Source organism: Triturus cristatus, chromosome 11 (genome assembly GCF_964204655.1).
Source record: "Triturus cristatus chromosome 11, aTriCri1.1, whole genome shotgun sequence".
Lineage (NCBI taxonomy): Eukaryota > Metazoa > Chordata > Amphibia > Caudata > Salamandridae > Triturus > Triturus cristatus.
In genome coordinates, this window is record NC_140594.1 from 71,874,345 (window position 1) to 71,884,511 (window position 10,167).

Consider the following 10,167-nt stretch of genomic DNA (forward strand, 5'->3'; position numbering starts at 1 on the left):
CAGGTAACAGAGGCCACATCACATATCATCCAGACATCAGAGGCCCCATCGTACTGGCACAGAGGCCATATCACACACCATCCAGGTAACAGAGGCCACATCACTCATCATCTAGGCAACCCATCACCCAGGCATTGGAGGCCACATCACTCAAGCATCAGAATCCACATCACACACCATCCAGGTAACAGAGGCCCCATCACACAGGATCTAGGCATCAGAGGACCCATCATCCAGGCATTAGAGGCCACATCAATTAAGCATCAGAGGCCACATCACAAACCATCCAGGTAACATAAGCTACATCACACACCATCCAGGCATCAGAGGACCCATCGCCCAGGCATCAGAAGCCACATCACCCAAGCATCAGAGGTCACATCACAAACCATCCAGGTAACAGAGGCCACATCACACATCATCTAGGCACCAGAGGACCCATCACCCAGGCATCAGCAGCCACATCATTCAAGCATCAGAGGCCACATCACACACCATCCCGGTAATAGAGGCTACATCACACATCATCCAGGCATCATAGACTTCGTCACCCTAGAATCAGAGGTCACATCACCCACGCATCAGCAGACCCACCGCACATTATGGTTTAAATCTTTTTATTGATTTTAAAGATGCATAGATAAACATTAACCGCCGCCTACAACCCATGGCCGGTGGGGAACAATGAGAAAAGGAAGAAGTGAAATATATAAGAAGAAAGAATAAGGATTATGGTGCCTAAAGAAGGTCCCTGATTTCATATTGCTAACAGGTGGCCACAGGGGAGATCATTGTTCTTCCTGGGAAAGATCTTACGGGTGGGATTGTGTGGTAGGGAGTCGGAGCACTCGGAGGTTTCTTGGGCAGGTGAGTTCCCTAAATTCGGAGGAGAGGAACTCGATAGTGGTACCCCATGTTTGATCAAATCTGGGTAAGGTGCGAGACAAGCCTGTCGTGATCTCCATGCCCATTATCTCCCAGACCTTGTACCGCCAGACTGAATTGGTTGGAACCTCTTGAGTTCCCCAACGGGACAGCAGCGCCTGTTTACCAGGCCTAGTGATTGCCCGTCCCCTACATGATTTAAGAGGGTAGGTAAGGGGGTTTGGAAGTCCCAACAGTGTGTAACTGGGAAATCTAGATATTTCCATGTGGTGAATGGAATCGATTTCCTACATAATTGTGTCCCAGTGGGTCTGTATTTTTGGGCACTACCAGAGAATATGGGTGAGTGTGCCAGGTTGCCCACAGTTGCACCAACACAGATCTCTTCCACCAGGTGTCTGTCTCGCGGTTCTAACCGGGGGATAGTACCAGTAGTGTGCTATCTTTAAAAATATTTCTTTCCCCGCGGTACTACAGGAGGAGGCCCTGTGAATTATATCCTGCCACTCTTTAGGGGAGAATTCACGGTCCATCTCCGAGTCCCATCCACGCCGCGCTGGGGTCTTAACACTGTGTTTGGGTTTGTCCAGGAAGGAATAAATATCTGACAGCAGGCGTTTGTCCGAGGTGTATGTTATGTACCATAATTAAAATTTAGTGAGGGGCGGCTAGCATAGGGTTGCACCTGAGGTTGTGTCACCCAGTGGAGGATTGCTCAATATTGCCAATATGTATCTTTGGGAATTCAAAAGCCTGACACCAGCCCGGGGAAATCTATGACCCCTTTCTCGTCAAATTAGTCACCAATTCTTTTACAGTTGGCTTCTTGCTATTTCAGATACCTGGTCCCTTCCATTGCTGGGGAAAGTCTGGGTTGCCAAAGGAAGGGGTCAGTGGAGATACGGGGGTCGAGAGGCCAAAGGGTTCCAGCACTCTATCCACACCCCAATTGTAGCCCTCAGTACCGGTGAGACATACACTCTGACCGGCCTGTGACGTCTAGGGAGCCAGGGAACTTTCCAGATATGCATTGCTGCACTTACACAATCAATAAAACACCAGTGCTTCTCAGACTCGAATGTATGCCACTCTACCATGTACTGTAGTTGCGCTGATTGAAAATATCTCTCTAAGTGCGGGACTCTAAGACCCCCATCGGCCTGCCTCAGGAATGTTTGATGTCGTGCCATGCGGGCTCTCTTTCCTTCTCATATAAAGTTTCCAATAAGTTGTTGTATTTGCGCTAATATTTGAGGTGGAGGGTACAGTGGGAGCGTCTGCATTACATATAAGATGCGAGGCAGAAGGGTCATTTTGATGGCTGCCAGCCTGCCTAGCCATGATATTGCATGCTTCTTACAAGTTAGGAGCTCACGTCGGGTTTCATCTAATAAGGTCAAATAGTTTGCCGTAACTGTAAGTAAGAGACACCCCCATGGGCCCATGCAAACAGGAATTTCTGCCTCAATTGTTCCTGCTCAGCTGTGGGGAGGGTCAGACTGAGAACCAGTGTTTTCTGTATATTGATTTTGAATCCCGAGACCCTGCTAAATGTTGTGACATCATCTAAGAGGGGGGCAGGGAGAGCGATGGTTGCATGAGGAAGAGCACCACAGAATCCACTTACAGAGATATTTTGAGCTCTCTGTCCCCTATCCAAACCCAGTGACCGTCTGGAGGTTTCTGAGTCTTTCGGCAAATGGCTTCATATAGAGCGCAAAGAGCAAGGGAGAGAGCTGGCCCCCCGCCGAGTGCCCCTCACCATCACAACAGGACGAGAAGCTATACCGTTCACTCTAATGCATGCTTCCGGGGCCTTGTATATACAGTCCACTCATCTCTGATAACGTTCCCCAATCCCAAACCTGTGTAGGACGGGTCTCAGATATGGCTAATGTACCCGGTCAAACGCCTTCTCGGTGTCGACCGGCAGAAGCAGTTTAGGCTGCTGAGTGCGCTGAGTTTTGTCTATTAGTTGACAGAGATACCTCGTCCCGTTGCTGCAGTTGTATTCTGGAATAAAGCCGGATCGGTCTGGGTCCACCTGCATGTATGGAGCAAGGCGGGCCGCCAAGACGCTAGTGAAGATCTTTAAATCAGCATTTAGTAAAGATATAGAGCGATAAGAGGAGCACTCCTGTGGGTCCTTTTCGGGTTTTGGTATCACTACCACCTCTGCCATAGACATTGTGGGGGTTAAGGTTCCTGTTTCACTGAATGTATTAAAAAAGCGGACAAGGAGCAGGGTAAGTTCAGGGGCAAAAGCTTTGTAGAAATCTACTGGAAAACCGTCCCCTCCCGGCGCTTTCCCTAACGTAAGTCTCTGAATAGCCCGCATAACCTCATTCGGGCGGATATCCGCGTCCATAGCTCCTGCATCTGGGGGAGGAGGGACGCCACTGGTGCCCGGCGGACATAGTCCTCGGCTGCAGACGAATCCAAGTGCTCCACTATGTACAATGTGGTGTAGAAGGTTTCAAATTCAGCTGACTCTGGAGGGCCTCTCCCTGGGGATTCCTTATATCTGCAATGCGGTGCAACTTCATTTGGGACCTCAGTAGGTGTGCTAAGAGTTTCCCGGCTTTTTTTCCCCCTTCATAGTAGCGCTGCTTAGTGGGTAGAAGTGTGTATTCCGTATGATCACAGTCCAAAGCCCTCAGCTGCTTCCGTACGATATTAAGTTGTCTTTTGTCTGAACCGCGCCCGTGCGACGGTGAACCCCTTCCAGTTCCCTGACCTGCATCTCAAGTAGCTCCCTTTTGTCCCTCCTTTCTTTGTTCAGTCCTGCCGCGATGGACAAAAAACGACCTCTTATGATTGCCTTCAGGGCGCCCCACACCTGAGGAAGTGGAACCGAGCCGGCGTTGTTAATTGCCAAGTAATCTTGTATAGCAGCCCGTACATCAGTAACGTTGGAATCGTATGTGAGTAGTCTGCGTTTGAGTCTCCACGACCTCTGACGAGGAGATCCTCCGGGTACGTATAGCACCAGTGATATCGGGGAGTGGTCCGACAGCGCAGCCGCCCCTATCATAACGTCTTTGGTATATCCCGTAACTCAGGGAGAAGTCCAGAATAGGTTGGTCAGTGCATTGGTTTGGTGTGATGCTGAAAAAAAGGTGTGTTCCTCACCGTGTCTCCAGGCGTCCATCAACCCCACCTCCCCAGGCCTCCGGAGCATAGAGTCTGAGTGTGATCCTGAGTGTACCATCCGTACCACTGACCTATCTAGCTGTGAGTCAGGCACAAAGTTAAAATCCCCACCCAATAATAAATCCTCATCTTGACAGTCTAGAATGGTGTTTAGTGTATCTCGGAGGAAGACCTCTTGGTGTTAATTAGGGCTGTAAATGGAAGCAATGGTATATGGGTGGGGTCCCCAAACAATTTGCAGCGCCAACATCCTACCTGGTGTTTCTGCATGTACCCCCAGTACTGTTCCCGGGAACTGTGTGGATATGAGAATGGCTACCACCGCCTTTCTCCCAATGGTCGAGAAGTATTGTCTATAAAACCATTTGGTCCGGAGGTGTTTCCCATCGGCGCGTAGCAAGTGGTCTCTTGCAATAGGCATATATTGTAGTGAGCCTCTCTAAGCATTGAAATGATCGTGCGCTGCTTAACGGGTGTATTGAGTCCTTGGACATTGAAGCTCATTATCTTGACCTTAAATGTTGACATATGGGTACTTATGGGGATATGCAGTAGTTCTCGTCTGGGATTTTGTGAAGTTCGGAGTCATCCCCATCAGCCCACAGAAGATCCGGGCCCCTTGTGTTGGGATGCTACAGAAACAGAGGCACTTCCTCCACCTGGTCTCCACTGTTGTCCAACTCCCAGATAGGTAGCCCTCGTAACAAAGCCCCCCTCGGTGTCTGAAAGAATATGCAGAGCATGATATAGTAATTCATGGGTTTGAGCATCGAGCCTCTTAGAATAGAGATGCCGCCCCTTCCCCTGGTTTCGACCTCCCTATGCTCTTGTTTTAGCTCCCTCTATGGTTCTGTGTATTCCCCGACCACCAGATTGTTGGTCCTCCCCACCTGTGATAGCGATAGCCATAGGCCCCAAGTGCAGAGAAGGAGAAAGAAGCAAAGATAAGAGATAAAGAAGACAGATAAATTAACACACACAGAGAAAGCGCCATCAATTTGGCGTACATCGCACTATCGTGCATGGGTCCATGTGTCCAGTGGTTGGTCATCTCATCAACGGGAATGAGCCCCCTCCACCAAGACCAATTTTCTTCTGTCCTGGACACATCTGTTAGTTTCTGCAGCCCGAGGATAGGGGGGGAACTTCTGCATGTGCGTTCGTATGGTCATAGTATTTCCGTCTCCTTCTCGGTTCTGTATCTGTCAGAGAAGCGCCTCTCTTTCTTTCTAGGTCTCTGTTACAGAAGGTTTGGAAGGTTTCTTCCGTCTGGTCCTTTGACGTCATCTCAGCTTTAGCGATCCATGTGCGGAAGTATCCTCTGTTGATGACCTAGAAGGGTCCCCCTCCAAGTCAAGACCTAGAACCTCCTGCACTTCTTTTAGTGACCAAACTTACTGTAGTTCTTTGTTCCAAACAAATGAAAGCCGGTAGGGATGTCCCCAGCGGTAGCGGATTCCTTTATCGGGCAGGTAAGTTGTGTCTGGCTTCAGGGCTTTGCGTCTTTGGAGAGTGAGTGGTGACAAGTCTTGGTAGATTCCAACTTGGAGCCCTTCAAAAGCAATGGTCGCTTTATCTCTAGTTGCAGCCATAATGATCTCCTTCTGCTTGAAGGTGTGAAGGAGTGAAGACAAGTGAGGATATCTTGTTGTTGGCCCGGGTCTTTGCCTGGCCTTTCGGGACAATGCGCGTGATCCAGGATGATATCTTTGTCTCCGAGGTCTGGTGCAGCAGGCCGGAAGAAGCGAATCACCCAGTCCTCCAGCTTTCCCCCATCCGCCAGGACAGGGACGCCCTTGATGCAAATGTTAGACCTCCTAAAGCGGTTTTCGAGGTCCTCCAGGCGGAGGTATAGCTCCTCATTTCGGGCTCTGAGCTCCAGCAACTCACAGGCCTGTTAAAATACTTCTTCCTCTCTGCGGTCGCCATTCATTTCTAGGGAGTCGACCCGGTCTCCAATTTTCTGGATCTCCGCCCTGATCTGCTTGATATTGGTGGTGACATCCTGACGCAGACCTGCAAAGTCGTCCCTGAGTGTACTGAACAGCGGCTCCTGGAATCCACGGGTGATTGATTCCTCTGAGTGTTCGTCATCTGATTCCATATCTTTCTCTTGTGGTTGGGTCCCTTGCTGCTCAGGGCCACATCCCTCTGCCTTTTTGGTACCTGGTTTCTGAAGGAGAACTTTGATCATTGGGTCCTTTCTTGCCCTGTGTAGTCATCTCTACAGGGGCACCTTTGCTAGGTTTCCAGCAACGCGGTCATTCATACAGGTCTATTCTACGCTCTCAGGCCCACTGGGAAGTCCGCAGACCTCGTCTTTACTTATCCCCGCGTTGGCGTGCTGCTGGGGCCCACATTCAGGTCCAGTAGGTATTTGGCAAGTGTTGTGGCGTCCCCGTAGCCCTGGGACAGTGTCCTCTCTGTGCCGGTCTTTCCTGTGGCTCCCTCACCGGGCCAATACATGGGTTTGCCCTCCGGTCCCGGGACCAGCCTTTGACCTCCTTTCTGTAGGACGCAGTTTCTGTTCGGCCAGTTCCAGCCCCCCAGCTCAGCGTTAAGACCTCGCACGACTGGCAGTGCACTTCATCGGGCTTTGAGGCAATCGGGGCTAGACTCCCGCCCCTGTGAATCGGATGACCACCAGCAAACGAAAAGGAGCACTGGGAGGGCCTTCACCGCCTGCTCTTTTCTCTTGGGCTGCTCTGTTTCCTGAGTCTACATCAACATATTGGGACGGGACCCGGTCCTGCCGCTGGGCGAAGTCGGCCGGCTCTGTTGGTGTCTGTTCCCAAAGGGTGTTTCAGGGCATCCCCGGTGCCTCCTTCCTTTTCCCCCAACGCCTGGATTGCGGCCTTCTTGTCCTCCTTGGGCCTAGTCAGCGTTTGTCTCAGTCCACACCCCGCAGCCCCACCGGCCCTGCAGCTCTCACCTCATTAGAGCTGCTCACGGGCCCGATTTCCTTCAGAGACAACAGTTCCCAGCTGGGGGTGAGTCAACCAGCCGTTTAATAGGCTGCTCCCTCCTCCACACAGCCTGGACGCTGCCGTGCCCTCTCGCCAGTCACAGGCTCCGTCCCCATCTGCTCGAGAGGCTCTTCACCTCGCCCACAGCAGCTACCTGCTCCGCCGTGGACAGAGGTCTGAGGGCCGGTCTCTCCCCTCTCTCTGGCTCTTCCACCGGGCCGCCAGGGACCTCATTCCGCCGCAGCTCGCAGATCGCCTTACCTATTTGTTACACGCCCTCCAGAGCACGCGACCCTTTCAGGCGTGTTTGGGGTCCAATGATGGCTGTTGGCTGCTGATGTTCTGCCTTGGCGAGCAGGGATCCCGGGAAACTCTGCTACTCGACCGCCATCTTGGTCACGTTCCACCTACCACACATTATCCAGGCATCACAGGTCACATCAACCATCATCCAGGCGGCAAAGGCCACAAAACCTAGACACCAGAGAGCACATCATAAAGCATACATTGGCTGAGACAGACCTCCTACAATTAAAGGTGTGCCTTTTGGGACTGTACCCTAGGTCGAAAGTAGAGGAAGCCAGGGCTTGATTTTTGGGTTTGGCCTAGGTTCTGGCCACGTAGACTCTTGCCATGCACTGGGCATTGCCTGAGGGCACCCTCCATTGTAAGTGGAAGAATGAGGTGGAGAGGTGGGTGCTGGCAGAGGAGTGCGCACTACACGATGAAGAAAAGGCGAGTCTTAAGGAGAACACTTGGGTTAGGCTATTATTCAGACTTTGCCTCAGTGTGAGATTCCCCTGGTACTCTGGCATGTCTGAGAGATGGCTTAAGCCTCCCATTAAGGAGGGCAGGTATCGCAACGTGAGACGATCTGATGACAACTGAGGGGCTGCATCCCTGGGAAGTTTTAAATGCAAAAGTTGGTAATAACTTGTCCTGGTTTAAATTTATCCAGCTGTCCTCCTGGTTTGCGGCCTCAAACAGGAGATAGGGGGTGACTGGGAGTTAGAGTTATCCTTTCTGGCAGATGATTGGTCGACAGCACTGGCAGCTTTCGTGGGGGGAGGGACTGGCTGAGGGATCAGTGCCTCTCTGCCTGGTGACCTGGAATGAGCGTCAGCCTTCCAAGCAGGATTAGAGTTTATACACCTGACGGCTACTGTATGTAAGCCCAAGTGTGCCTTCAGGTTTCAGCTGTGATGTTGTAGCAAGGCACTGAGCTGCTTACTAGATTCATTTGATTGAACGACTTATAATGCTTAAGATATGCTTGACATGTTCTTTGTAAGCTACTGTTGAATTGATATAAATGCCCCTAAACACAGTAAAAAAAAAATCAAAGGCCACATCATACATCATCCAGGCATTAGAAGCCACATCACCTAGGCATCAGAAGCCACATCACCCGTGCATCAGAGGCCACATCACACATTGCCTGTGCATCATAGGCCACACCACACGTCATTCAGGCTTCAGAAGCCACATCACTCACCCACATCAACCAGGTATCAGAGGACACAAAGCACAGATATGAGGGAGGTCACATCATCCAGGTATCAGATGCCAAATCACACACCATTGAGGCATCAGATTCCACATCACACACCATTCAGATATCAGAGGCCGTATGAGAGGCCACATTGCACATCTTCCAGGTATCAGAGGCCACATCACACATAGCTTGGTTATCAGATTATACTGCCACATCACATATCTTTCAGACATCAGAGGCTACATCACACAACACCCAGGTATCAGAGGGCACACCAAAAATGATTCAGGAATCCGAGGTCACATCACACATCACCCAGGTATAAGATGCCCATGACATGCCATCCAAGTATCAGAAGCCACATCAAACACCACCCAGGTTTAAGAGGCCATATCACACATCACCCAGGCATCGGAGACTGCATCACATAACATCCAGACATCAGAAGGCTCGTCGCCCATGTATCAAAGGCCACATCACCCAAGAATCAGAGGCCACATTACACACCATCCAAGTAAGAGAGGCCATATCCCACAACACCCAATCATTAAAGGTCACATCACCCAGACATCAAAGGCCACATCACACATCACCCAGACATTAAGAGGCAAATCACCCTACATCAAATTCCACATCAAACCTCACCCAGGCATTAAGAGGCAAATCACCCAGGCATCAGAGGCCACATCACACATCACCCAGGCATTTAGAGGCAAATCACCCAGATATCAAATTCCACATCACACCTCACCCAGGCATTTAGAGGCAAATCACCCAGGCATCAGAGGCCACATCATCCAGACATCAAGGGCCACATCATCCAGACATCAGTGGCCACATCACACATCACCCAGGCATTAAGAGGCAAATCACCCAGGCATCAGAGGCCACATCACACATCACCCAGGCATTAAGAGGCAAATCACCCAGGCACCGGAGGCCGCATCATCCAGACATCAGGGGCCACATCATCCAGACATCAGCGGCCATATCACACATCATCCAGGCATCACAGGTCACACCAGCCAGGTTGGTGAGTGAGGGCCTTATAAAGAACCAAATTTGGTTTCTTCTGTCGTGCTCTACGTACTTTGTTTCAAGGCACACCCTTTTGTTGTTATGACCACACCAGCCATCATCCAGGCATCAGAGGCAACATCAACTAGGCATCTAAAGTCACATCACCCTGCATCAGAGGCCACATCTCATATAGTTTGAGTATCAAAGGCCTCATCACATGCCATTCAGGCTTCAGAAGCCCCATCACCCACCCACATCACCCAGGTACAATAGGCCATATCACACAGGTATCAGAGGCCACATCATACATCATCCAGGTATTAGATGACAAATCACACACAATTCAGGCATCAGATACCACATCACACACCATCCAGATTACAGAGGCTATATGAGAGGTTGCGTTGCACATCATCCAGGTGTCAGAGTTCACATCACCCAGTTATCAGATGCCAGATTATACTGCCACATTGCACATCATTCAGGCATCAGAGGCCACATCACACAACACCCAGGCATCAGAGGCCACATCATCCAGCTTTCAGAGGCCACATCACACAACACCCAGTTATCAGAGGTCACATAACACATCAGCCAGGAATCTGAGGTCCCGTCACACACCACCCAAGTATAAGTTGACCCATCACA